Here is a 27,361-nt window from a genome sequence, read left to right as displayed (position 1 = left end):
TATTTCTGCCCTGGGAAAAAGGTTCTGGCTGTCACCTTTGTCTATGCTTTTTATCATCTTATACAATTCAATCAAGTTACCTCCTTCACTCCAAACAGTGAAGTCCTAGTTCACTCAACCAATCCTCATTCTCATATCCAGGAAGCATCTGGTAAATCTCTGCATCCTCTCTAAAGCTTCCACATCCTTCCTATAATGACGTGATCAGATCAGTTGTTGAGGAAATTAGGCCACAAGTGGAGTATACTCCTGAATCATCACTAGATTATGAGAACACTCAGTCCTCTTTTATTGTCATTTAGAAATGCATACATGCATTAAGAAATGATACAATGTTTCTCCGGAGTGATATCACAGAAAACAGGACAAACCAAAGACTAACACTGACAGAACCACATAATTATAACATATAGTTACAGCAGTGCAAAGCAATACCATGAAGGACAAACCATGGGCGCGGTAAATAAAGTCTCAAATGTCCCTGAGTCGATTGACTCCCGAGTCCCCAATAGCAGGCGGCAAAAGGGAGAAAATCCCTGCCATAAACCTCCAGGCACCGTCAACTTGCCGATGCCTTGGAAGCAGCCGACCACAGCCGACACTGAGTCCATCCGTCCAAAAACTTCGAGCTTCCGACCAACCTCTCCGATACAGCCTCCCGACGGCCATCCTCTGCTAAGCGCCTTCGACCTCGCCCGGGCCGCTGAAACACGCAAAGCCGAGGATTTCGGGGCCTTCTGCTCCAGAGATTCCGGTTACCACACAGTAGCAGCGGCAGCGAAGCTGGCATTTCAGAAGTTTTCCAACTAGAGGGGATGCAATATTGGATCTCCTGTTAGGAAACGAATTAGGGCAAGTGACAGAAGTCTGTGTAGGGGAGCACTTTGGTTCTTTGGTTCCAGTGATCATAACACCATTAGTTTCAATTTGATCATGGACAAGGATAGATCTGGTCCTAGGGTTGAGGTTCTGAACTGGAAGAAGGCCAAATTTGAAGACATGAGAAAGGGTCTAAAAAGCGTGGATTGGGACAGGTTGTTCTCTGGCAAAGATGTGATTGGTAGGTGGGAAGCCTTCAGAGGGGAAATTTTGAGAGTGCAGAGTTTGTATGTTCTTGTCAGGATTAAAGGCAAATTGAATAGGAATAAGGAACCTTGGTTCTCAAGGGATATTGCAACTCTGATAAAGAAGAAGAGGGAGTTGTATGAAATGTATAGGAAACAGGGGGTAAATCAGGTGCTTGAGGAGTATAAGAAGTGTAAGAAAATACTTAAGAAAGAAATCAGGAGGGCTAAAAGAAGACATGAGGTTGCCTTGGCAGTCAAAGTGAAGGATAATCCAAAGAGCTTTTACAAGTATATTAAGAGCAAAACGATTGTAAGGGATAAAATTGGTCCTCTTGAAGGTCAGAGTGGTCGGCTTTGTGCGGAACCAAAGGAAATGGGGGAGATCTTAAATAGGTTTTTTGCATCTGTATTTACTAAGGAAGCTGGCATGAAATCTATGGAATTGAAGGAATCAAGTAGTGAGACCATGGAAACTGTACAGATCGAAAAGGAGGAGGTGCTTGCTGTCTTGAGGAAAATTAAAGTGGATAAATCCCCGGGACCTGACAGAGTGTTCCCTCGGACCTTGAAGGAGACTAGTGTTGAAATTGCGGGGACCCTGGCAGAAATATTTAAAATGTCGCTGTCTACGGGTGAAGTGCCGGAGGATTGGAGAGTGGCTCATGTTGTTCCGTTGTTTAAAAAAGGATCGAAAAGTAATCCGGGAAATTATAGGCCGGTGAGTTTAACGTCAGTAGTAGGTAAGTTATTGGAGGGAGTACTAAGAGACAGAATCTACAAGCATTTGGATAGACAGGGGCTTATTAGGGAGAGTCAACATGGCTTTGTGCGTGGTAGGTCATGTTTGACCAATCTGTTGGAGTTTTTCAAGGAGGTTACCAGGAAAGTGGATGAAGGGAAGGCAGTGGATATTGTCTACATGGACTTCAGTAAGGCCTTTGACAAGGTCCTGCATGGGAGGATGGGAGGTTAGTTAGGAAAATTCAGTCACTAGGTATACATGGAGAGGTGGTAAAATTGGATTAGACATTGGCTCGATGGAAGAAGCCAGAGAGTGGTGGTAGAGAATTGCTTCTCTGAGTGGAGGCCTGTGATTAGTGGTGTGCCACAGGGATCAGTGCTGGGTCCATTGTTATTTGTCATCTATATCAATGATCTGGATGATAATGTGGTAAATTGGATCAGCAAGTTTGCTGATGATACAAAGATTGGAGGTGTAGTAGACAGTGAGGAAGGTTTTCAGAGCCTGCAGAGGGACTTGGACCAGCTAGAAAAATGGGCTGAAAAATGGCAGATGGAGTTTAATACTGATAAGTGTGAGGTATTGCACGTTGGAAGGACAAACCAACGTAGAACATACAGGGTTAATGGTAAGGCACTGAGGAGTGCAGTGGAACAGAGGGATCTGGAAATACAGATACAAAATTCCCTAAAAGTGGTGTCACAGGTAGATAGGGTCATAAAGAGATCTTTTGGTACATTGGCCTTTATTAATCGAAGTATTGAGTATAAGAGCTGGAATGTTATGATGAGGTTGTATAAGGCATTGGTAAGGCCGAATCTGGAGTACTGTGTTCAGTTTTGGTCACCAAATTACAGGAAGGATATAAATAAGGTTGAAAGAGTGCAGAGAAGGTTTACAAGGATGTTGCCGGGACTTGAGAAACTCAGTTACAGAGAAAGGTTGAATAGGTTAGGACTTTATTCCCTGGAGTGTAGAAGAATGAGGGGAGATTTGATAGAGGTATATAAAATTATGATGGGTATAGATAGAGTGAATGCAAGCAGGCTTTTTCCACTGAGGCAAGGGGAGAAAAAACCCAGAGGACATGGGTTAAGGGTGAGGGGGGAAAAGTTTAAAGGAAACATTAGTGGGGGCTTCTTCACACAGAGAGTGGTGGGAGTATGGAATGAACTGCCAGACAAGGTGGTAAATGCGGGTTCTTTTTTAACATTTAAGAATAAATTGGACAGATACATGGATGGGAGGTGTATGGAGGGATATGGTCCGTGTGCAGGTCAGTGGGACTAGGCAGAAAATGGTTCGGCACAGCCAAGAAGGGCCAAAGGGCCTGTTTCTTTGCTGTAGTTTCTATGGTTCTATGGTTCTATGTTCCTCCGTACTCTCACGTCTGTCTCCATCAAACCAGAATTGTGCACAGTCCCCTACTTGACAGATAACAGACATCATAGGTTTCATACCAAGTTATTGGATTGGGATCCCTGTAAGTCAAGTCTCAAACCTATCCCTGTCCCACCTGCAGCTTCCACCCCATCTCCAATCTCTCTGTCAGGGCCCCATCCTCAGACTCCTGATATTTTTGTTCCTGCTCTAACAGTACCCATCACCCATAACACCTCTGCTGTCACTAATCAGGCAGCTCTGTCCACAATATGGCCTCTAAAGACCAACAAAACAGAAAGAGATCCAGCAAAGATAGAGAATACCAGAGCTGAGGGCCATAACAGCAGGTCTTCACTAATAGTGGGGCATTTACGTGGGGCAGCATGGCCACATAGGTGTTAACGTAACATTATTACATTCGCAGCGAACTGGGTTCAATGCCGCTGCTGGCTGTAAGGAGTTTGTACGCTCTCCCTGTGAACACATTGCTTTCTTCCGGGTGCTCCGATTTCTTCCCACATTCCAAAGGCATACAAGGTTTATAGGTTAATTCACATGGGTGTAACTGGGCTGCAAAGACTCTTTGGGCTGAAAGGGCCTGTTTTCATGCTCTAACTCTGAATAAACTCAATGCAATAAAATAAAATTTGGGTATTTCCAGGAGGTCAGGATCGGGAGGATGTAGAAATCATAGATTGTAAGGTAGAAGATACAGTAGATTAGATGATACAGAAAGAGCATTAGAAAATTGGAGCAGGAAAAGAGCAACAGCTTCCTCTCCCCTCTCCCCACCCAAAGTCTGCCTCACCATTCAATTGAATCATGGCAGATCTACTCTTAAATCCTCTGCCTCCTATGCTTCACTGGTCAATAGGGTGGTAGGAAGGTGTATGAAGGTTTATTAGTTGAAGGATTGAGTTCCAAAGTCAGGAAGTTATGCTGCAGCTTTATAAAGCTCTGGTTAGGTCACGTCCAAAGTACTGCATTCAGTTCTGGTCACCATATTATAGGAAGGATGTGGAGATATTGAAGAAAGTGCGGAGAAGATTTACCAGGACTCTGCCTGGATTAGAGGGCATGTGCTATAAGGAGAGTTTGGAGAAACTTCGGTTGTTTTCTCTGCAGTGGCAGAGACTGGAGGAAATTCTGATAGAAATGTATAACAATATAAGAAGGATGGATAGAATACACAGCTGGTACTTTTTCCCCAGGGTTCAAACGTCTAATACGAGAGGTCATACATTTAAGATGAAAAGACTAAGTTCAAAGGAGATGAGCAAAGCTTTTTTTTTACACAGAAAGTGATGAGTGCCCGAAACATGTTAACAGGGGTGGTGATAGAGGCATTATTAGTGGAAGTGTTTAAAAGTGTCTGAGGGTTATAGACCATATGCAGTCTGGAGGGATTAGTGTAATTAGGCATCATAAGTTTGATTAGTTTGGCTCAACTTTGTGGGCCGAATAGCTGATTCCTGTGTTGTACTAGTCAACGTTCTGTGTTCGACATTTCTCTGTGCTGAAACCCCATATCTCTCAGAATCAGAATCAGATTTATTACCTCTGATGTATGCCATGAAACTTGTTGTTTAGCAGCGGCACTACAGTGAAAGCATCACAATAGTTACACTAAAAAATATAAAAATAAATAAATAGCGGAAAAGAGAGCAAAATAGACAGGTAGTGTTCACACTCAGAAACGTGATGCCAAAGGGAAAGAAGCTGTTCCTACAATGATGAGTCCCGTTCCTGCTCCTTAATGGTAACAAAGCCCTGGATGATAAGGGTCCGTAATGATGGATCCCAGCTTCTTGAGGCCAACGTCTTGAAGATGCCTTCGATGGTGGGAGGCTAATGCCCATGGTGGAACTGGTTGAGTCTACAACCCTCTTCAGCTATTTGCAATCCTGTGCGCTGGAGCTTCCATACCTGATGTTGATGCAACCAGTCAGAATGCTGTCCACCATATATCTATAGAAATTAGCCAGAGTCTTCAATGACATACTGAATCTCCTCAAAATCTTAATGAGGTCAAGTAACTGGCATGCTTTCTTTGTGATTGCTTCAATGTGTTGGGCTCTGGATTGAATTTCTGTGACGTTGACACTCAGTAACTTGAAGCTGCTCACCCTTTCCTCTCTAAACCGCTCGATGAAGAATGATGTGTATTCTTCCAACTCCCCATTCCTCATTCCTTGGTCTTACTAACCTTGAGTGAAACATAGTTGTTGCAATCCCTAATCTTCCAGAAACTTATCTACATTCATGTTAAGTACTCTCTAATGAACTGGCCTCGACAACTTGCTTGAGAGCTTCAGAGACCCCCCTACTCTCAGCAAGAAAAAACAATGCTATCAAGAAACTGATGGCTATTTTGTGGTCAACCAGGAGCCACTGTAGGGCTTAGAGGTGAAAAGCTCCAAGTCACCTAGAATCCATACAACAGCTGAAGTGCACAAGTAAGCTGTGGCCAGAAAAAAAGCTAAGGGTCTTTTTATTTTATCGTTAATCAACCAAAACAAATTCTGCAAAGATGACATGCAGTTCATGGAAAATATAACCCCCTTTAACAATTTCATTAGGTCTATTGAAATAGGATCCAATTAACAGAAAGTTGCATCCAGTGACCAAACCAGCTAAAGTTGTTTCAATGCTCTCATCTTCAAAATGCAAACAAAATAAGATCTCCAGCTTTATGTCCAACAGAAACAGTTTGGATTGAAGATGTCCCAAGCTGGAGGAACAACATGAAATAAACATTTGTCACTGTATTTCATCAGTCACACAGCTTGAAGCAAGCAAATCTTGCCAGCATAGATATCACAAGGCCAATTGCACTCTTGAGAGGGAGGTGATCTCGGCATTCAAACATCTGGAAGGGCCAAATGTTAAACATTGACCAGGAGGGGGCCATGAACAGAACTTGCCTGACAGGCCTGTTTCCTGTGGTTTTATAGGGCTAGACAAGGTAGACAGGAGGTCGGAGACACAATGGACTGCAGATGTTGGAATCTGGAGCAACAAACAAGATGCTGGAGGAACTCAATGGCTCAGACAGCATCTGTGGAGGCAAATGGACAGTCAGTTTGAGACTTGTCATCTGGATTGATAGGAGGTTGATAATTTCCCTGACTGCTCTGTCACAAAGAAGGGACCAATCTGAAAGAAGATGGAGATAAATAGAATTCATCCACAGGACAATGAATCTTTGGAATTGTTTTCTCAAAAGGGGCATAGAGGCTCATGTACTGAGTGTATCTGAGACTAAATTTGATAGATTTTTCAATATGAGGGGAGTCTAGGGTTTGGTGCAGGGAAGTGGCACCAAGGTCAAAGATCACATGATCTTATTGAAAGGTCAGTCGATGTGATGGGCCACATTTCTGATACTATTTTTGATGTTTACAGTGAAATAGAATGTTACAGTAAAGAAGGAGGCTATCAGCCTAACTCTACGACTGTTCCTAGAAGGTTAATCTCCAAGTCCAATTCTCCTGCTCACTCCCCATTGACCGAGTTCTGCAAATTATTCTCCCTAAATCAGGATCAGAATCAGATTTAGTAACACTGACTTACAGTATGTCATGAATTTTGTTATTTTGTGGCAGCAGTACAGTGTATGACATTAAAAAAAAACCCATAACTTACAATAAGAAATATTTATAAAAATTGTGCAAAAAGAGGGCAAAATCATGAGGTAACCTGATGGTGGAGAGATTGAAGCTGTTCCCAGATGTTGAATGTATGTCCTCACACTCCTGTACCTCCTCCCTGATGGTAGTAATGAGAAGAGAGCATGTCCTGGATGGTGAGGGCCTTTAATGGTGGCTGCTGCATTCTAGAATCATTACCCTGTTGAAAATGTCCTTGATGGTTGGGAAGCTGGTGCCCATAATGGAGTTGGTTGGGTCTTCGACAATCCATAGCTTTCTCTGATTCTGTGTGGTGCCCCATCCATGCCAGGCAGTGATACAAGCAGTCAGAATGCTCTCCACAGTATGTCAATAAAAATTTGCTCGTCTTTGGTGACATACCACATCTTCTCAAACTCCTAATGAAGTATCGCTGCTGGCATGCATTATTTGTGATTCCATCAACATGTCGGGCCCAGAATAGATCCTCTGAGATATTGAGAAAACATCCTATCTGGAGTGCAAATGTTCTGCCCAAGACTGCAGGAAATTGCAGAGTTACCAATGCAACCCAGTCCATCAAAAAAGGAGAAGGGGGAAGTTGCCAGAATAAAAATTAGGGGGTATGGGAGGGGAAGGAAGACATGCGAGAAGGTGAAGTTAGGTGAATGGGAAATGGAAAGGGCTGGAGAAGAAGGAACTTGATAGGAGAGGAGAGTGGACCACGGGAAAAAGGAGGGGCACCAGGGAGAGGTGATAGGCTGGTTGGAGAGGAGAAGAGGCCAGAGTGGGGAATAAAAAGAGAGGGAAGGGGGAGGGGAAAAAAGAGAGAAAAAAATGCTGGAGAAGAAATCGATATTCGTACCATCAGGTTGGAGGTTACCTAGACAGAAGATGGGGTGTTGATTCTCCAGAGAGTGGCCTCACCTTGGCAGAAGAGGAGGAGAGGAGGCCATGGAACGACATGTTGGAACAGGAATAGGGATAGAAGGTAAAGTGATTGGTTTTAAGACCAGGAAATTCCACTTTAGGCGGATGGAGCGGAGGTGCTCGACTGGTACAGAAACCTGAGAACTGTTGTGACTGTGACTAACGCTGAGCCACACGGAAGCTGTAACTGGGAAATAGAGAAGTTTTACTTACACAACAAACTTTCAGGAAAGAGAATCCAAGAGAATCTCACTCACCCAAAATTATGTTTTATACAGTTTAAACACAAAGACAACAATAAATGATTAATTACAGCTTCAATAGCTATGATAATCTACATCAATATTTTTAATACAGTCATTTAGACTTGCAGAATTACTTATTTATAATGGTGGCATATCACAAACAACTGCACTGAAAATGCAATACTTGTGTTTGTCCCAAATGCCCCAGATACAAACTCCAGACACCCAAAAGCGTACCCTTTTTGTTTCAGTGTTGAAGGATGGCTCCATGAATATGAACAAGGCAGAAGGTTAAGAGACAAAAAGACCTGTCCCGAACTGCATGTTGAGTGACAGGTGTGCACCTTTAACAATGTGCTAGTACAGCAGATGGTTACTTAATGTCTTTCCAGATCTCCTTCTGAAGTTTTCAATGGTTACTGATTAATATGAACATTCCACTATTGTCTTCCCCTATGTAGTTTCAATGGGACAGAATTAGTATGTTGCACACCCAAAGATTGGTTACTCCAGCCACATAGTATTGGTTGGAAGTTAAAATGTGCACAGATTTTATTTCTTGAAGACTGTTCTAATTTTAGTCAATCCATAGTTATGTTAGTTAATTTCATAACTCCAAAATGATCCCTAACAAGAACACCTACTACTACACTCAAGGGCAACTTCGATCCTGTACTATTAAACACTTGAACAGACTCCTTACACAACAGAGATAAACTCTTCATTCTCAATCTACCCCATGATGCTTGAACTTTAAGTGTCTGCATTTTCTCTGTAACTGTGACATTATATTCTGCATTCTGTCTTTTTTCTTTTGTGCTTCTTTGATGTTCTTATGTATTACATGGAATGATCTGTCTGGATGTACGCTAACACAGTATGATTATGAGGACACGCAGTCCCCTTTTATTGTCATTTAGTAATGCATGCATTAAAAAATGATAAAATATTTTTCTAGAATGATATCACGAAAACACATGACAAACCGACTTAAAAACTAACAAAAACCCACATAATTATAACATATAGTTACAACAGTGCAAAGCAATACCGTAATTTGATAAGAACAGACCATGGCACAGTAAAAGTCTCAAAGTCTCTCGAAAGTCCCATCATCTCACGCAGACGGTAAACCTCCAGTGCCACCAACTTGCCGGAGCAGCATACTGGAAGCATCGGGCCACAGTCCGAAAAACTCTGAGCCTCTGACCACCTCCCGACACCGAGCACTGAGCACCATCTCTGCCGAGCGCTTCGACCTCGGCCCTGGCAACAGGCGATACGCAAAGCCGAGGATTTGGGGCCTTCGTCTCCAGAAATTCTCGATCACATAGTAGCAACGGCAGCGAAGCGGGCATTTCAGAAGTTACTCCAGATGTTCCTCTGCGCTTCTCACGGCTGTCTCCATCAAATCCGGTTTGTGTACGGCCCCCTAGTTACACATATCGATATCATCCGGAACGGCCGCGCGTGCCGCCATGTGATAATATTGAGCTAATCACCAAATCTACTTCCCTTCTGAAGGCCCTTATCTCAACCAATGATGATGTTGTTCACACGTCAGATCCTCTCTTAGTTTTCCCTGTTCCTCGGAGTTCACGTCAGCTTCTCCAGTCTAACCTTGTAGCTGAAATCCCCCATCCTTGTAGGGGGTGGTACAGTGCTAGAACTGGTAGAGTCACTGCCTTACTGAGGGTGTTGAACCATGTCTAAATTGCTATTTAAATTGCTTATTTTTGTTGGTTTGTGCTTGCTTATATACTCAGTGGCCGCTTTATTATGTACCTCCTGTATGTAATAAAGTGGCCACTAGGTAGATGTTCGTGGTCTTCTGCTGCTGTAGACCATCCATTTCAAGATTTGATGTGCCGTGTGTTCTTCTGCACACCACTGTTGTATCACCTGGCTATTTGAGATACTGTCACCTTCCTGTCAGCTTAAACCAGTCTGTGTCATAGTCCGGTCCGTGAAGTCCGTGTTCTGGTTCACGGTCTGGTCCATGGTTCCTTGTTCCAGGGTTTCTGGTTTTCCCCAGTTTCTGTTGTGGGCACATGTTTCTTGTTTTGAGGCTAAGACATAAATACCTCTGCAAACCAGGGATTCCCCGCTGGACTGTCCTGTTCCCCTCCCTGTCTTTTCCCTCTTCGCCTGACTGTCTGCCTGGATACCTCACTTGACTCTCTGCCTGCTCACCTAGCCTGGATACCCCGCCTGTATACCCTGCCTGTGTCGCTGAAGTCTTACCGCTGGAGCAAGACCAGAGCCTTGTTAGGTCAAGATCAGGAACTGTCTTTCGTTGTGTGTAATTGTCTCTGTGTCCACGCCTTCACTAGGTGGGTCCGGCTGTTTGCCGCCACCTTCTGTTGGGATCCATCTCTTCATGTTCAGTGTTCTGTGTATGAGTCCCGGCCCCACATCCTGTTCCCAAGAAGGGGTTCTGGCTCTGTGTTATGTGTGTGAGTCCCGGCCCTATGTCCTGTTCCCCAGGAGGGGTCCCAGCTCTGTGTTCCATGCTCCTGTCTCTTCTAGTCCAAGGCTCTGTGCTCCTGAAGGCCCTCGTCCAGTCCGTGCCTAGTCCAGTCCTATCTGAGTCCTGTCCATGTGCCTTTACCTGTCCTTGTGTCTCACCCTACCCAGGTGTTCCTCACCCAAGCCACGTCCAGTGCTGTAGCCTCGTCTTGTCCTTGCCTAATTCTGGAGTCCGAGCCCAAGTCAAGTCCCAGGTTCTGGGTCCTTGCCCAGTCTCTGGCTCAGAGTCCATACCCAAGTCTTAGACTCAAGACCAGGACCCCAGCCTGCAGGCCTCAAGACCAAGACCCCAAGACCCCAAGCCTGTCTTCAAGCTCAAGCCTCAAGACCCGAAGCCTGTCTCCAAGCTCAAGCCTCAAGACCCCAACACTGTCTTCAAGCTCAAGCCTCAAGACTCCAGTCTCCAGTCCTGCAGTCATGTCATGTCCTTGCCTAGCTCTGGGGCCCGGGCCCGAGGCAAAACCCAGGCTCTGGGTCCTTGTCCAGTCACTGGCTCGGGGTCAAAGCCCAAGCCTGCATTCTTTTCCCTGCTCCTTGTCTGTATCCTGTCAAGTCCCCACTCTGGTCAAGTCCTGTTCCTTGTACTTCAGTGTCTGTGTCTTGCATTTGGGTCTGTTCCCAGCACCGCCTTGTGACAGTCTGTCCATCCTCCACTGACCTTTCCCATTAGCAAGGCATCTTCACCCACAGAACTGGATGTTTATTTGTCTTTCGCACCATTCTCTGCATACTCTAGAGACTCTTGTGTGCGAAAATCTCAGGAGCTCAGCAGTTTCTGAGATACTCAAATCACCCAGTCTGGCACAAACAATCACTTCACGGTGAAAGTCATTTAGATCATATTTCTTCCCCATTCTATATTTGGTCTGAACAACAACTAAACCTCTTGACCATGTCTACATCTTTTTATACATTGAGTTTCTGCCACATGATTGGTTGATTAGATATTTGCCTTAGCAAGCGGGTGTACCTAATAAAGTGGGCCCTGAGGGTATGCTTAACATGTCTCGGTAATCCAAATCAAAAGTATCCTTATTTTTTTCACAGATTGTCCTTATCAGAGAAAACTCCTATATCTAATCATCTTAAATTAGTTTGCAGTATGAAGATGGAGTCACAGAGAACTACAGCACAGAAACAGGCCCTTCAAACCATAAAGTCTCTGCCCAATAGCACACAGGCAAGATCTTTGTCTTACTTCCTTCTCCTTCCTGCTCCTTACTGTAGCTGCTTTTGCTTCATGTTATTTGCTATTTAAAGTTGACCCAGTCTAACCTGTACAATGATGAGCATGCAATAAAATGGCTGCAGACGTAAGTTTTGGGTCCAATTCTTGACTTTCAAAGAATCTTCTGGGCAATATCATCTTCAGATCAAATGGTAGGCTAGGGAGATCAAAAGTGGGATTAGTTTAGAACTGATGCAAATGAACTGTTCATTATCAGTGCAAAGTTGCACACACAAAACGTTGCAGAACTCAGCAGGTCAGGCAACATCGATGGAGGGGAATAAAGAATCAGCATTTTGGGCTGAGACCCTAAATTACGACTCAGTAGGCTGAATGAGCTGTTCCCATTCTGGATAACTGTACGCAATTGACGAAATCCCTTCTGCATCCTTTCTGGGGCCTTCACATTCTTCCCAAGATGAGGTGCCCTCAGCACAACGTGTGGCCGAACCACAACATCCGTGTGGAGTTTTCAATGTTCTTTTTCGACAGCATAGATTTACAGATTCCACCCACATCCCAATGATCTCTGGCTTGGTAATTTTGAAACTGCCTAGGTATGTCCTGTTTACAAAACCAAGACGAAACCAATCCAACAAATTACTAATGAATTAGTTTGCTCTCGATCATCGGGAGGGTCTATAAATTGTGACCAATAATATTATTGCGTGGTATTTTCTCACTTAATACATTGCTCAACAACACCTAATTTGTTTTCCATCAGGACCACCTCACTCCAGACATCACCAGAGGCTTGATACAAACATGGGACAGAGATTTAAATTCCAGTGTTGGCCCGTGAGTGTCCATCAAGGTAGTCTTTGAACTCATGTAGCATAAAGGCGATCTATTGAAATCAAAGACAGAAGTCAGTAAATGTAAATACTCCAATGACTGGGGTCCATCCTCACACAATGAATATCTTTGAAGGTCAATTATTCAACTCTTGGCCATCACTGCAGAACATGGTTTTAGACCCAACCATCCTTGGACAAAAATTGCAGATACTTGATAACAATTGACAACTTTCATTCATTAGGCACCATTAGTGTAGATGCTTTACTATGAAGAGCATAAGACATAGAACCAGAATTAGGCTATTCAGCCCATTGGGTCTGCTCCACCATTCCACCATGGCTGATTTATTATCCCTCTCAGCCCCATTCTCCTACCTTCTCCCTGTAACCTTTGACATCTTTACTAATTAAGATTCTATCAACCTCTACTTTAAATATACCCAATGACTTGGCCTCCATGGCCACCCTTGGCAATGAAGTCCACAGATTCATCACCCTCTGGCTAAATAAATTCCTCTTCACCTATCTTCTAAAGGATATCCTTGAATTCTGGTGCTGTGCCCTCTGGTCCTAGACTCCCCTACTATAGGAAACATTCTCTCCATGTCCACTCTATCTACAGCTTTCAATATTCAATAGGTTTCAATGAGATTCCCACTTTACAGGAGAAATTATCAAACAAACTTCAACTTCAAGCTACATTAGTAGATATTTAATTAAAGGCTGAATCAAAGAGATGGGTTTAAGTGAGTGATAAGTATGCAAACAATTCTGTTGACCCATTGAGTCTGCATCAACCATCAAACACACACTTATAATGGTGAAAGGCCCCTGAAATCCTCCTTAAAACTCTTTCCTCTCATTTTAAATCTATGCTTGTTTTTGATACCCTTACTGTGGAAAAAAAAAGATTCTGACTATCTATCTATGCTTCCCATAATCTTATATAACTCCATCAGGTCACACTGTTGTCTCCTTTACTTCAGGAAAAAAATAGGCCAGCCTATTCAATCTCTTCCCGTAACTAAAGTTCTCCAATCCAGACAACAACCTGGTGAATCTCCTTTGTGGTTTCTCCAGCGCACCCATATCCTTCCTCCAGTGTGACAATTACTCCAAGTGTAGTGTAATCAGTATTTCCCCAACATCGATATTCTATGACCTGAATGTGAAGGCAAGCAAGCCTTCTAGACTACCATCAGATTTGGATTAATTTATTTAGCACGTGTACATTGAAACATACAGTGAAATGCCTCATCTGCATTGTCAACCAACACAGCAAAAGATGTGCTGGAGTCTGCCCTCAAGTGTCACCACATATTCCAGCACCAACATAGCATGTCTACCATGAACCAACTAGCAATCTGACTGTTTTTCCACTATGGACTGGAATACCAAGATACCTTTCTTTATCAACAATCCTTAGTACCCTATCATGGGGCTCCACAGGGGATTGTCCTGTCTCCCATTCTCTTCACCATTTTCACTTCGGACTTCAACTACTGCACAGAGTCTTGTCATCTTCAGAAGTTTTCTGATGACTCTGCCATAGTTGGATTTATTTCCTGGCATAATTTACATATTACTATTTAACTATTTATGGTTTTATTACTATTTATTATTTATGGTGCAACTGTAACGAAAACCAATTTCCCCCGGGATCAATAAAGTATGACTATGACTATGACTGTTACGACATACTGTATGTCCAACCCTTATATGATTCACCACACTTGTGAAGATTAAATTCCACCTGCCAAAATTTCTTCTAACTTTCCAGCTGATCTACATTCTGTTTGCAGCCCAAGACAATCTTCTACACTGTCCACAAACCATCAGCTGTTGTATCATTGGCAAACTTTCTATTCCTATCTCCCTCACTTACATGAAAGTTGTTCAAAAATATCATAAGAATCAAGGGTCCCAGTCCCAGCAGTGCTCATTATAGTATCTGTGACATAATCCATCTTCTCCACCAATGCAGGGTGAGATTATTACTGACAAACTAAGAAATAAATACAGGGTGATGGTGTGAGAACATCCTGTGTATGTGGATAAGAGTAAATTGACCAAGTGAGAATGAATGCATTTCTAACCATCTCTCTGCTTTTATTTTTAAAGATTCCTGCTGGAATGTTGCTTTGTTCTGCTTAATGTCTGTCTTGTGTTTTGTTGGTTGTTGGACTTGGTCTGAAACCCAACAAGCTGCTTATGATTTGACGAGATGAAATGATTATTTTGTGAAAAATGTACATTATCTGATGTGTGTTAATCAGGGCCTATAGATGTGAGAGAATGTTGTAAACCTAGAGAGACTGGCCTCTTACAGCTTTTTCCTGTGAAACAAGTAACAAATTGATTGTAATCTGACTCTTGCATTCCGGACCACAATGTGGTATTTGTAAATCTTACTCGTTCTGTTTTAATTGTCAATGAGATATTATTAATGTCCCTTAAGGATGATGTATATTTTAATGTGAACCTTGAAGTTAATAATTAGATTGGTATAACTTTTCACATTTTAATAATCGTGATTACTCATTTTCAATCATCCAAGGGATATTAATATGTATTCATCATTTTAAGCAGAAGGAAGAGTTCTATGCATCGTTGGCTTGTTCAGACATTCAAAAGGATGGCATGTTTTGTGCTGTATTAAATTTTGTAAGATACTGGATGAAAATCTGAACAGCTGCAAATGACACTTTAACTCTTTGTGAGTTTGCAGCATGTAAGATGTTAAGGTGTCTATACAGGTCAAACACTGTAGGATTGTTAATATCACAAACAAGAGAAAATCTGCAGATGCTGGAAATCCAAGCAACACACACAAAATGCTGGAGGCACTCAGCAGGCCAGGCAGCATCTGTGGAAAAATGTACAGTCGACGTTTCAGGCTGAAACCCTTCGGTAGGACTCAGGGCCTGAAACGTTGACTGTACTTTTTTCCATAGATGCTGCCTGGCCTGCTGAAGATTTTTAATATCTAATGTTTGCTGATAGGGGCTGGAGTCTTCCTTGGCCTCCGGCACCAGTGGCATGAGAACAAAAGACCAAAGAGTTTACCTGTCTCTGTCTCAATGCTTGTGAAACTTCTAAAGAAACCATGCTGAGTTGGTGGATTAAGAACAAAAGATCAAAGAGTTTGTCTGTCTCCATGTTTCTCTCTAGGCTTGTGAAACCTCCTATTTATTGAGACACCTCCCGCTTGGTTCTTGCGACTGCACTTAGACTGAGTGATTGTGATTGGTACCTAGCATGGACCCAGGATGATTCCACGAGACGGAATTCAGAATTCAGAGTTCCCCCCAACAACAGCGACAATCAAGTGGAGACTAAGAATCATGAGCCCTGTGATCTTTGAACCTTACAACATCATGTTTTGTGTGGTTTATTTGTGCTTTCTATTTTATGTTAATAAATTAGGCTTAAGTTACTTTGTTGTGCTTGAATGCTCATTACCACATCTCCTGGACACTTGAACTGATTGAATCTTTTGGGTCTGAACAACCCAGCCCATTACACTCCACTAGTCACAGTCTTCTGATTAGGAAAGCATATTTTCATTGCCATCCTTTGCCTCCTATGATGAAGACAATTAATAATAATAGGCATCCATTAGTCTTGTGAGACCATGGATTTGGGCCTTGAAGGGTTTCCAGGGCGCAAGGTTGGGCTCGATTGTGTGGAAGACTGGCAGTTACCCATGCTGCAAGTCTCCCCTCTCCACGCCACTGACGTTGTCCAAGGGAAGGGCACTAGGGCCGATACAGCTTGGCACCGGTGTCATCACAGAGCAATGTGTGGTAAGTGCCTTGCTCAAGGACACAACACGCTGCCTCAGCTGAGGCTCGAACTAGCGACCTTCAGATCACTAGACCGTCACCTTAACCACTTGGCCACGCACCAACAGACAGAAGACAGTCTGCTGGAGAAACTCAGAAGGCCAAGCAGCAACTGTAGGAGGAAAGGAACTGTTGACGTTTCAGGTGGAAACCTAAATTCATTCTTCAGCCCCTGCAGATGCTTTTCAACCCATTGAGTTCCTTCAGTAGTTTATTTGTTGCTCCAGATCTCAGCATCTGCAGTGTCTCATGCCTCCCTTGGATGCAGTTAGCTGGCTCACCCGGGGTCCCGTTTGCCTTAATTTTTTTGGATCCATGTATCTGCCTGTGTCCGAAGACAAGTGAGGTAGCATAATAAACATCCAAAATCTTCCAAATTGGTTTTCATCTTCTAAGCATGAAAAATCTTTCAGCAAATGCAATTAAATGTGAAATGTAAAGTATTTTGCAATCCAAACCCTCCAATTGGACGAACTCAGCAGGTCAGGCAGTGTCTATGAACAGGAATAAACAGTCGATATTTTGGACTGAGACCCTACAGCATTTCGTGTGTGCGTTGCTCAAGATTTCCAGCATCTGCAGAATCTCTTGTGTTTATTGTTTCTATTTTAGTACAACTAGAAGGAAAGAAAATGCTTGCTTTTATATAAGAGGCTTTCCTTGTCTCGGGATGCCCCAAAGCACTTTACAGCTAATCGAGTTCCTTAATATGTAGCTACTGTTGTAACACAAAGAGCACAGTAATTGATCTGCCCACAGCAAGCTCCTATTAACAGGATTGCATCAATAATCCTTTAACCTGCTGTAATGATGTTCATTGACTGATGGATGCTGGGATCCAAAAGCAAAATGACAGTTGGACGGGATACCAGGATAGGAAAGGTTTAGATGGGTATAGGCCAAATTCAGACAAAGGGACCAGCTTAGAAGGACATATTCGTTAGCAGTGATGAATGAAGCAGAAAGGCTATATTGTTCTATAAAGTCACACACAGAAACACAACTTTGCAACCACGTACACTTGCTATCGTACATAGAATACTAATAGACTTACACATTCAACACACTTACAGACAAACACACACACTAATACAATCAAACATAGACACCAATAATATTCTGTGTTACCTGCATATTGCTGTAATTAAGGATGAAATAATTGTAGCTGCTAGCATTCATGAAGCAGTTGAGTATATCTTCAGATAATCAACTTGTTCCTGAGGATAAATGTCAGTGTTTAGCTTTGCTCATTTACTAACAATTAAATTGTATAATATGCAAATTTACGTTATGCTCATGAATGAAAGTAGTCTGCAATAATTAATGCAGTGCATATTCCAACTGGTTGCATGGTTTTGCTCCACAACAATAATAATTTACATTTATGTGGCACTTTTAACACAATGGCAGGTAATGGAACATCCTGAAGGGTCCAAAATGTGGGAAGAATTAGCATGCAGGAGGACAGTTATGGCTCCCCGTGCTTCATTCAAAGCCCTTATTTCCAGTCCCGCTAAGGAGGAGTGTTATCCTCTATCTAAAAGTTCTTAAACCTAGAGTAATTAAAACTTAAACAACAGGAATTCTGCAGATGCTGGAAATTCAAGCAACACACATGAAAGTTGCTGGTGAACGCAGCAGGCCAGGCAGCATCTCTAGGAAGAGGTACAGTAGACGTTTCAGGCCGAGACCCTTCATCAGGACTAACTGAAGGAAGAGTTAGTAAAGAGATTTGCTTACTAACTCTTACTAACTCTTCCTTCAGTTAGTGCTGACGAAGGGTCTCGGCCTGAAACGTCGATTGTACCTCTTCCTAGGGATGCTGCCTGGCCTGCTGCGTTCACCAGCAACTTTGATGTGTATTGCGTGATTAAAACTTGTTCAAAACTACTAGGTTTCAAAAAGTATGTCTGGCCCAGAGCAAAAATAGGACCATCAAATGGCACAGCAGTTAATTCAGCTCGAAGATTCTGGGTTCGATCCCAACCTGAGGTGCTGCCTGTGTGGAACTGACACCTTCTTTCTCAGGATAATCTTGTTTTTTTTGCCCCCACACCCCAAAGACCTGCTGCTGGATTAACTGGATACGGAAATTACCCCTCATGAAACAAATGTGGCATCAGGATGGGAATGGATGTTGCCAGAACTTGAGGGCCTGAGTTATAGGGAAAGGTTGAATAGATTATTTCTTTAATCAATGGAGTGCAGGAGAATGAGGGGAGATCTTACAAAGCTATACAAAATTATGCATGGTGTGAACATAGTGAAGGCATGCGGGCATTTTCCATTAAGGTCCTGATGAAGGGTCTCAGCCCAAAATGTTGACTGTTTATTCCCTTCCATAGATACTGCCTGACCTGCTGATTTCTGGCAGTATTTTGTTTGTATTGCTGTGGTTTCCCAGTATCTGTAGAATCTCTTGTGTTTAGGTTCTTTTCCTCCTCATGTTGGGTGAGACTAGAACGTGAGGCGAAGAACGAAAAATTTAAGGGGAATCCAAGGGAAACACGGACTGTGGTGAAAGCCAGTGGAAGTGGTAGACTGTGGTTCAATTGTAACACTTAAAAGAAGATTGTACAGGTACATGAATGGAAGGGATATGGAGGGATAAAATAGGGTACGGGTAGACAGGACGAGGCAGAAGTCCAGTCCGGCATGGACTAGATGGGCCAAAGGACCAGCTGTTTTGCTGTAATCTCTATGAAGCTATGGATGTGCATTTGAGAGAGAATAAGTTGGAGAGAAAGATGGAAAGAAAATGATGGGGAAATTGGGATGTTATAGGAGCTCATAAGATTAGTAAGCTGCATGTCATCTGTAATCAGTAAGTAAAAATACATTTAATTTAATTGATTAGGACCATGGTACGATTTTGCACTTATTAACCAGTCAATATAAAATTAAAGAGATGGCATAATTTGGTAATTAAGTTCTGAGGTACTGAGAGTGCACCCAGGGCTAATCAGGAAGGGAAGGGAGTAGAGTGGGTGGAATTTAAAGAGTGTTTAAACCTTTTGGCTAAAGCATCTAGGTTTACATCTGTTTCCATACTTTGTGTTAGTCCAGATTAATTTTTTCCCCCTTTTTGAATCACATAATCACATACTAGGAGGTATCTTTGGGGAGTCTCTTCCCAGAGCCCAGAATGAGGTGTTGTACTGCCCATTTGTTGTGTGTGTGTGTGTGTGTGTGTAATGAAATGGATCCCTGCTTGTTCTGACAGTCTGGAAGACGACTTGCAGTGTGCTGACATCAGGATGTTCAGAATTGCCCTAGGAATGTGAATAAAGAGCTTTGCAAGATGAGGCACAGAAGGAATGCTGTGAACTGAGATTCCCTACAAGCTGTCGTTCAGTTGAAATCAATTGCATGGGAATTAGACCTTAAAGTCAAAGTCAAGTCTATTGTAATATGCATATTTAAATTTATTGTGCTTTTTTTCTGTGTTCTTCATGCTTTTTGGGTTTTTTATGTTGTTTCAGATCTGGAGTAACAATCGTGTACTGAAGAATGACAATGAACAATCTTGTACCTTGAATGCATAAGCACATGGGTACGCAGGTGCAATGAGAAACTTACTCGCAGCAGCATCAGATAGACAACATTCATGAGAAATTTTAAATTAACAATGTAAATTATACAAAGTTATCCAAGAAAGAACACAACGAGAACAAACAAAAGCATAGTCCATTATGGTGCAAGGTTGTCATAGTTTTGCTATGCTGAGGGAGAGATTAGAGTTGTATAGGATGATTCGAGAACCAAATAGTTGGCAGGAAGTAGCTGTTCTTGAACCTGGTGGTATGTGGGACTTTAGTCTTCTGTATCTCCTGTTCAATGGTAATTGCAAGAAGATGGTATGGGCCAAACAGTGGGGATGTTTGATGATGGATGCTGCCTTCTTGAGGTAGTATTTCATGTAGATGCTACCGACGGTGGGGGAGGGTGTGCCTTGTTGTAAGGACCTCACCCTTTAACTCTGGATCTAATGCCAGTGTACTGTCAGATGACCCACAATAACTGGGAAAATCACCTTGAGTCAAAAATATTTTTAACTTACCTCCTTAAACAATTGCAGACATAAGATTGGCATTTAAGAGGCTTTTCAATGGACATATGAACATGCAGGGAATGAAGGGATATAGATCATATGCAGTCACAAGAGATTTAATTTAATTCAGCACAGATATCGTGGGCCAAAAGGGCTGTTTATGTACTGTTCTATGTTCTTGACTGATATCAGAGATATCATTTTGCAACTCACTTCCATCTACTTTATAGATGAAATTAAGTGGCTATTTTAACATCACCTTTTTAATATTTTCAGAAAATGTAGATAATTATGGGGTCATACAACAAGTAAACAGTCCCTGGAATTCAATAAGACCACATTAATTATCAAGCACCTATTACATTAATCCAACACTAATCTCATTTTATTCTTCCAAATTCACATCAACCTCCCACCTACATATCAGGAGCAATTTACATTGGCAATTTACACTGGCAGGAAGCGCCAGGAAGAAACCTGTGTGGGGAGGGTCAGCAACTTTAAATTTCTGTGTGTTAACATGTTCTGTGAGATGCATCATAAGGAAGGCGTACAAATCTCTCTTCTTTCTTTGAAGTTTAAGGAGGTTCGGCTAGTCACTGAACAGGAAAACATTTCTGCAGATGCACTATTGAAAGTTTCCTGTCTTGTTGCATTATGGTATGGTAAAGCACTTCAAATGCGCAGGAGCTTAAGAAGCTGCAGAGAGAGATGGATGCACCTAATACATCATGGAACCTCCCTCTCCTCTATTAAGAATACCTGTATGATGTGTTGCCTCAAGAAGGCAACATCTATCATCAAGAATCCTGACCATCTAGGCAATGCCATCTTCTCGTAACTACCATCAAGTAGAAGGTGCAGAAACCTGAAGTGCCATACCATCAGGTTCAAGAACAGCTACGTACTTACTTTCAACCAGTTGGTTCTTGAAACCTGCACAACTCTTCATCAGTATCGTAATGTTATGGCCACTTTGACCACTTTTCACTACAATGGACTTTTTTGTTCTAATTGTGTTCTGTTTTGTAGAACTTACGTTTAATTTATGGATCTTTGTGAATGGTGTGCACTTAATGCTATGTGCCCATGATGTTGCATCCAGTAAGATTTTCATTTCACTTGTACATGCGTGTGCAGGTGACAATAAACTTGATTCCACTTGATTCCATTGAGAACGTGTGAACACCACACAAGCAACATCATTGGTCAGGACTGAATCTGTGTCACAATGCGAACACTGCCACGGAGTCTGGCTGCTCTCGCAGGCGGGCAGCTGAAAGAAGACAGCAATTATGCATGTGAGCATGCACACATTCCAGACAATTAGGGTTTCTTTGTAATTGTATTTTAATACTCTTCCTTTTGTTTCAGTCTTGTCAAGTCTTGATTGAAGCACAGCGATGACAATGCCCCCTGCTTTTTTTCAGTCCGTATTCCAGGGAAGAAGAGTAGTGATTTAAATAGACGCTGTTAAAGCAGTGGCATTAATTTAGTTCTGGGTTACTGCTTTCGAGCTGCAGTGACAGTGTTAGTTTTTAGTTAGTTTGTAAGGTTTAGTTAGTTTGTAAGTTTTCAGTTAGCAGCCCTGTTGGTCTAGCATTTATAGCATTTATGATTTTCCATCGTTCAATACAACTCTTATCTAAGTTCAGTGAACTGTTCAATCTGTGTTTGTGCCTGTGCCTCTACACTCGGGCCATCACTAAACTCTTGTCACCCTGGGCCAATGGTGCTGCGAGACAGTGGCTTTAACAACCATACATTTTGATTAATTAAGCAACACACATCAAAGTTGCTGGTGAACGCAGCAGGCCAGGCAGCACCTCTAGGAAGAGGTACAGTTGACGTTTCAGGCCGAGACCCTTCGTCAGGATTGTTGTTCGCGTTTTTAAAACTTTGATTAATTATGTGGGTGATACATCACATCACAGAAACTTACTTTCCTGACCCTATGTGTTCTCTTTTATCACTCTGGAAAGGTGACCTTTCCGGTGGATGTGAACCCTAAATTGCAGATATAGAAGTGTTCAGACCTAAACTAGTTCTCTCTTAAACTTTGAAAGATGCAAGCTTCTGCTTGAACCTTGATCTGTTTAGTCAGTCAATGCAATTCCCAGGAGTTGGCAGTTCGACAGCATGTTGGTGTTAGAAATTTGTAGCTGCTACTCAAGATCAATAATCACTAACTCTGAAACTCCACACTCCTGACATTAATCTATCTTTGATACACTCTCTCAAGCTATGCTTTACCTCGACCAAATGACAAGTGGTGAGAAAGCTGACCTAAAGGTTACACTCATGTCACGTGCTGATCCCAAGCAGTAATTCAATACATTAACTTACAGTGTAACTACAAGCATCTCTTGGCTTATACAAACCATTTGAAGGATATTTCTTACTGTTGTGCTGCCTATTCCAACATCTGTAAGTGCTTTTTAAGCAGAATAATGCAATGCTCGTTGTATTGATGGTGTTACGTACCCCGTAACTGGGTTGCCAAACCAGCAGAAATGGATCACTCAGTTGGAGTCTGGAGTACTAGAACTAAGAAAGTTTTATTAAAGAAACAAGCAACACAGTAATCGAAAGGATAATAAATGCAGCAGTTCAGCGATGATAAACACACATGTGCACAGAATTAAGATAACAGCATCAATCAAGCTCTATCGTTGTCTAGGGGTAAATGACCAAACTTCAAAGTGACTCAAAGTTCAGTCCAATATAGTTCAGTTCGCAGTAATCGTTGCCATGGCGATGGACAACGTGGGGGGAGAGAGAGAGAACGGGAACAACTGATCATTCAGACACGGCTTCACTCACAGACCGGCGATATGGCTCACAAGCAACTTTTGGGGCAGGTCCTTGGTGATGTCACCTGAGGTCACTGACTGTGACCCCTCCTCCAGATGCGGTCGATCCTCCGCAGTGAACCCGGCACCCAGGCAAGGGCGGACACACACCGGGTTCCCGCTGATCGTACCTTTCCACCCTGGCCATTGTCTGGTACTTCCCACCCTGGCCGTTGTCTGATACTTCCCACCGACTCGTGAGAGGCGTACCGCTTCCAGGGTCTCGTTACCTTGGGTGGCGTGTGTCCTGCCTTAGCGAACCGGTCCCTTTTTATCCCCCTGCTGGGGCATCGCCTGTCCACCACTTCAAACAGTTCAGGGTTCAAAGGGGGAGCCGCTCCAGACAGCTCTCTCTCCCGTCCCTTCATTACACATCTCCAGACGCTGCTCCATTGTTCCTTATCTCTCCTTCCCCTGAGGGCAGGTGGCAGACCACTTGCTGATGTCACTGATGCTAACCTAGGCCAGCAAACATCTTAATTTTATGTGTATTCTTGTCACAATGGAATAACAGAATTACAATATTAGGTTGTGGATCGAACAGCTAACCTAGAGATTTGATAGTGCTTTACCCACAAAACGAAATGTACACCTCGTGTGTTTCCTGTCCTATAGCCTTCAGAACAGTTGCATAGTGGTTAATGTAATACTATTACAGTTCCAGTGATCCGGGTTCAATTCCCACTGCTGTCTGTAAAGAGTTTTCTCAGTGAGCACGTGGGTTTTCTTCCATATTCCATTCGTACGGGTTAATAGGTTAATTGAGCATATAGGTGTAATAGGGAGGCACAGGCTTGTTGAGCTGGAAGGGTCTTTTACTGTGCTGTATCTCCAATTTAGAAAATAAAAATAGTTCAGTTCTTCATTTCTGCATCAGTATGCCAGACCCAAAAACAAGGAAGTCAAGGTCTCGAACTTCAATGGCACCTAAGGTATTGGTCAGAACACACTTGAGTGGGCAGTATTGGACTCCATTTTCTAAAAAAAAGGATGTGCTGACATTCAAGAGAGCCTGGAGGAAGTTTAAGAAAACGATTGCAGAAATGAACGGATTAGCATATGAGGAGTGTCTGATGGCTCTGGGCTGCACTCACTGGAGTTTAGAAGAGGGTAGGGGTGGGGGGAAATATCATTGAAACTTACTGCATATTGAAATAAGGCTGGAGGAACTCAGCAGATCAGATAGCATCAATGGAAAGTCAATGTTTTGGGCTGAGACCCTCCATTAACCCTTATATCTTGTACTGTACTGCCACAAAACAACAAATTTCACAAAATACATCAGTGATAATAAACTTAATTCTGATCCTGATTCTGGCAGTAATTTCTGATCCTATAACGGGTCATTGAATAATAGAGCAGAGATGAGGGTCCAAATGTCCTCTTCCTGCTTTTCTTATGTCCACATTCTTTATAATATAGAAGTTCTTTCCAGGTCACAACAGCTTCCCATTGACTTTATGACCTATTCATTCAGTTCATTATGTGCCGGAAGAAATTCATTCAGTGTTCAGTTTCAAAGAACGGTTCAAATTTGATATCTATCATTGGAGTCCGTGATCTACAGCTGCACTCAAACTGCAGTTTCTCATGGTAGTGGGCACTCACTCTCAGAGCTTGCAGAGTGGCCTAGCATTTTCGACATGCTCCTTCAGGGTGGGGCCTTGTGTGGCCCTGTGGACAACCCGATTCCTTGCCGGTGTCACCGACTGAAGCGTCACGGGAGATCAGAACATCGAGACAGTGGGTGCAGCTGTCGGAGGTCTCAGCACTCGAGCGATCGCTCATTCTCTTTCTCAATGATAAGAGAGAGTTTGTTGCCGGTTCTCATGCCAGAGGAACTTGAAATAAAGTGAAACTGCAGACTGTAACATCAAAACAGCAAACTGTTGGCCTCCCCTCTCGCTGTGGAAGGAGTGATACTTCTCTCTCCCTCATTAGTGAGAAAGAGAGAGAGCCTATGTTATATCGAACAGTTAGAATGACCAGTGTCTTTTTTGATGGACTAGACCATTGTCTCTCTAATGGGCTTTGCTATTGCTTGCATGTTGGGTGGTGGTGGGGCTGATGCTTTCTTCCGAAATAAGTGGGTGAGGTGTTGATGCTTTGTTGCTGCTTGTGCATGGAAGAGGGAGGAGGCTTTGGGGTCTAACGTTTTGCTATCATTCATTCTTTGGGGCGTTTCTCTTGTTTTGTGGATGTCTGTGGAGGGTATGAATTCAGGTTGTATATTGTATACATGCTCTGATTTTAAATGGAACTATTGAACCATTGAACTGTTGAGTGTACTCACAACAATGGAGCCTCCTCACCAATCCTTCTACCTCTTGGGTAAAGAACTTTCCCCTTCTGGGTGAAGGAAATTCTCCCCATCATCGACACCTTAAAATTTGAGACTGATCTCTGGTTCCTAGCCAGAGGAAACATCACCTCTTCCAGGTTAAAGGCCTTCAATGAGATCATCACTTATTCTTCAAAACTCTAAAGAGTATGGGCCTACTCTGCTTAAACTCTCCTTATACAACAAGCCCACCATCCCAGGAATCAATCCGGTGAACATTTCCTGCACTTTCTTCATTTCAGCCCTTCTTCAGGCAGGATGACCAGACTTGTACACAATATTCCAGATGCTCTCTCACCAGGACTCCATATAATTGGAGGAATGGATGCCTGCTCTTGTACTCAAATCCTTTTGCAATAAAGGCCAGTGTATTGTTTGCCTCACTAATTGCTTGCTGAACCTGTGTGAAAACCTTTAGTAATACTGAAACACAGATGGCCAGGTTCCTCTGACCAACATCTTGTAATGTAAGATCCAAAAACTTTGCACTTGTTCCTCAATCACACTTCATTTCCTTGCTCTCAAGGCAAACAGTATGGACCCTATCACCAAACTGCTTGAACAAAAAACACAATTTTTATACAGGTATTAAATAGTTGACTATAGATACAGGCCCGATGGTAACCATGTGCATGTTCAACTTCCTAATTTGCATAATCAATCACCAATTACACTACAATAACACAGATACTACAAACCAACAGAATCCACACGTTAAAGGCCAATAATACTTTAAAATTGGTTTAAAAAAACTGACCAATAGTAAATGTCACTCTTGAATCCTTCATTGGCATCTTTATCTTGATTTTGTATGCCACGTGGCTCTGGTCACCTGCTGTGCAAAGGAAGTTCAAAGTCCTCTCTTTCCTCGGTTGACTGCTACCACCTGTAAACTTCCTTGCCTGGAGATTATTTAATTAATTATCTAGCTGGGAATCTATGGAACTCTCTGACTAAGAAGGCTGTGAAACAGCTACTCAGTGGCCACTTTATTAGGTAAACCTGTATACCTGCTTGTTAATGCAAGTATCTAATCGGCCAATCATGTGGCAAGCAGACAGATGGCGTCAAGAGATTCAGTTACGTAGGGTTATCATCTGTTTGGATTCTGCTGCTGCCTTATAGAGCTACGAAAGGTCGTGCAGACATAGTTATTGAGATTCTCTTAGTGTTGTTTACAGTAGGGAAGATGGGTTGTGCAGTTAGATTTTCATGGATACTTGGGCATGCTGGGGTGGAGGGAAATGAAATTGTGGATGGCATTGCAAAGCCTTCCTTACAGATCAGGCAAGTAGAAATTAGGGTTCCCCTAGGCAGAGGAGAATTGAGAAGTAGGATTAAAAAAGGTATAGAGAAGTGGCAGGAGGATTGGAAAAATGAATTAAGCGGCAGGCATTATTTTTCTAGTCACCCACTAGTTAAGCAGGTCTCAGACTGTTACCTTTTAAGTCATAGAGATATGGTGAAATTAACAAGACTTGGGTTGGGGCATTATGGGTTAAACTATTATTTAAAGATAATAGGAAAACATCCTACTGGATTATGTGACTGTGGTAGTCCAGAGACAGTCCAGCATGTGTTGCTGAGCTGTAATCGATACAAAATTGAAAGAAGCATGTTGTTCAAGAGGCTATCTGGCTTAAAATTATTTTTGGTTTTCTATTAAATCTTTGTTTGGCCATCAAGAGAATCAACATCTGATTGAAGAGTTTATTATTCAGT

The 27,361-nt window shown here is 42.5% G+C and overlaps 1 long non-coding RNA gene across 1 annotated transcript; it reads right to left on the bottom strand.

The window, feature by feature from the left end:
* Nucleotides 1-623: 623 nt before the first annotated feature.
* LOC134359261 (uncharacterized) lies at nt 624-26,435 on the bottom strand. Its single transcript, XR_010021073.1, has 3 exons — nt 26,397-26,435; nt 17,524-17,612; nt 624-806 (listed from the first exon to the last, which is right to left on the bottom strand). It is a non-coding gene; the product is annotated as an uncharacterized LOC134359261 (long non-coding RNA).
* Between the last annotated feature and the right edge of the window lie 926 nt (nt 26,436-27,361).

The sequence above is a fragment of the Mobula hypostoma genome, chromosome 20, assembly GCF_963921235.1.
Source record: "Mobula hypostoma chromosome 20, sMobHyp1.1, whole genome shotgun sequence".
NCBI classification, from domain to species: Eukaryota; Metazoa; Chordata; class Chondrichthyes; order Myliobatiformes; family Myliobatidae; genus Mobula; species Mobula hypostoma.
This window is presented reverse-complemented; position numbering and strand designations above follow the sequence as displayed.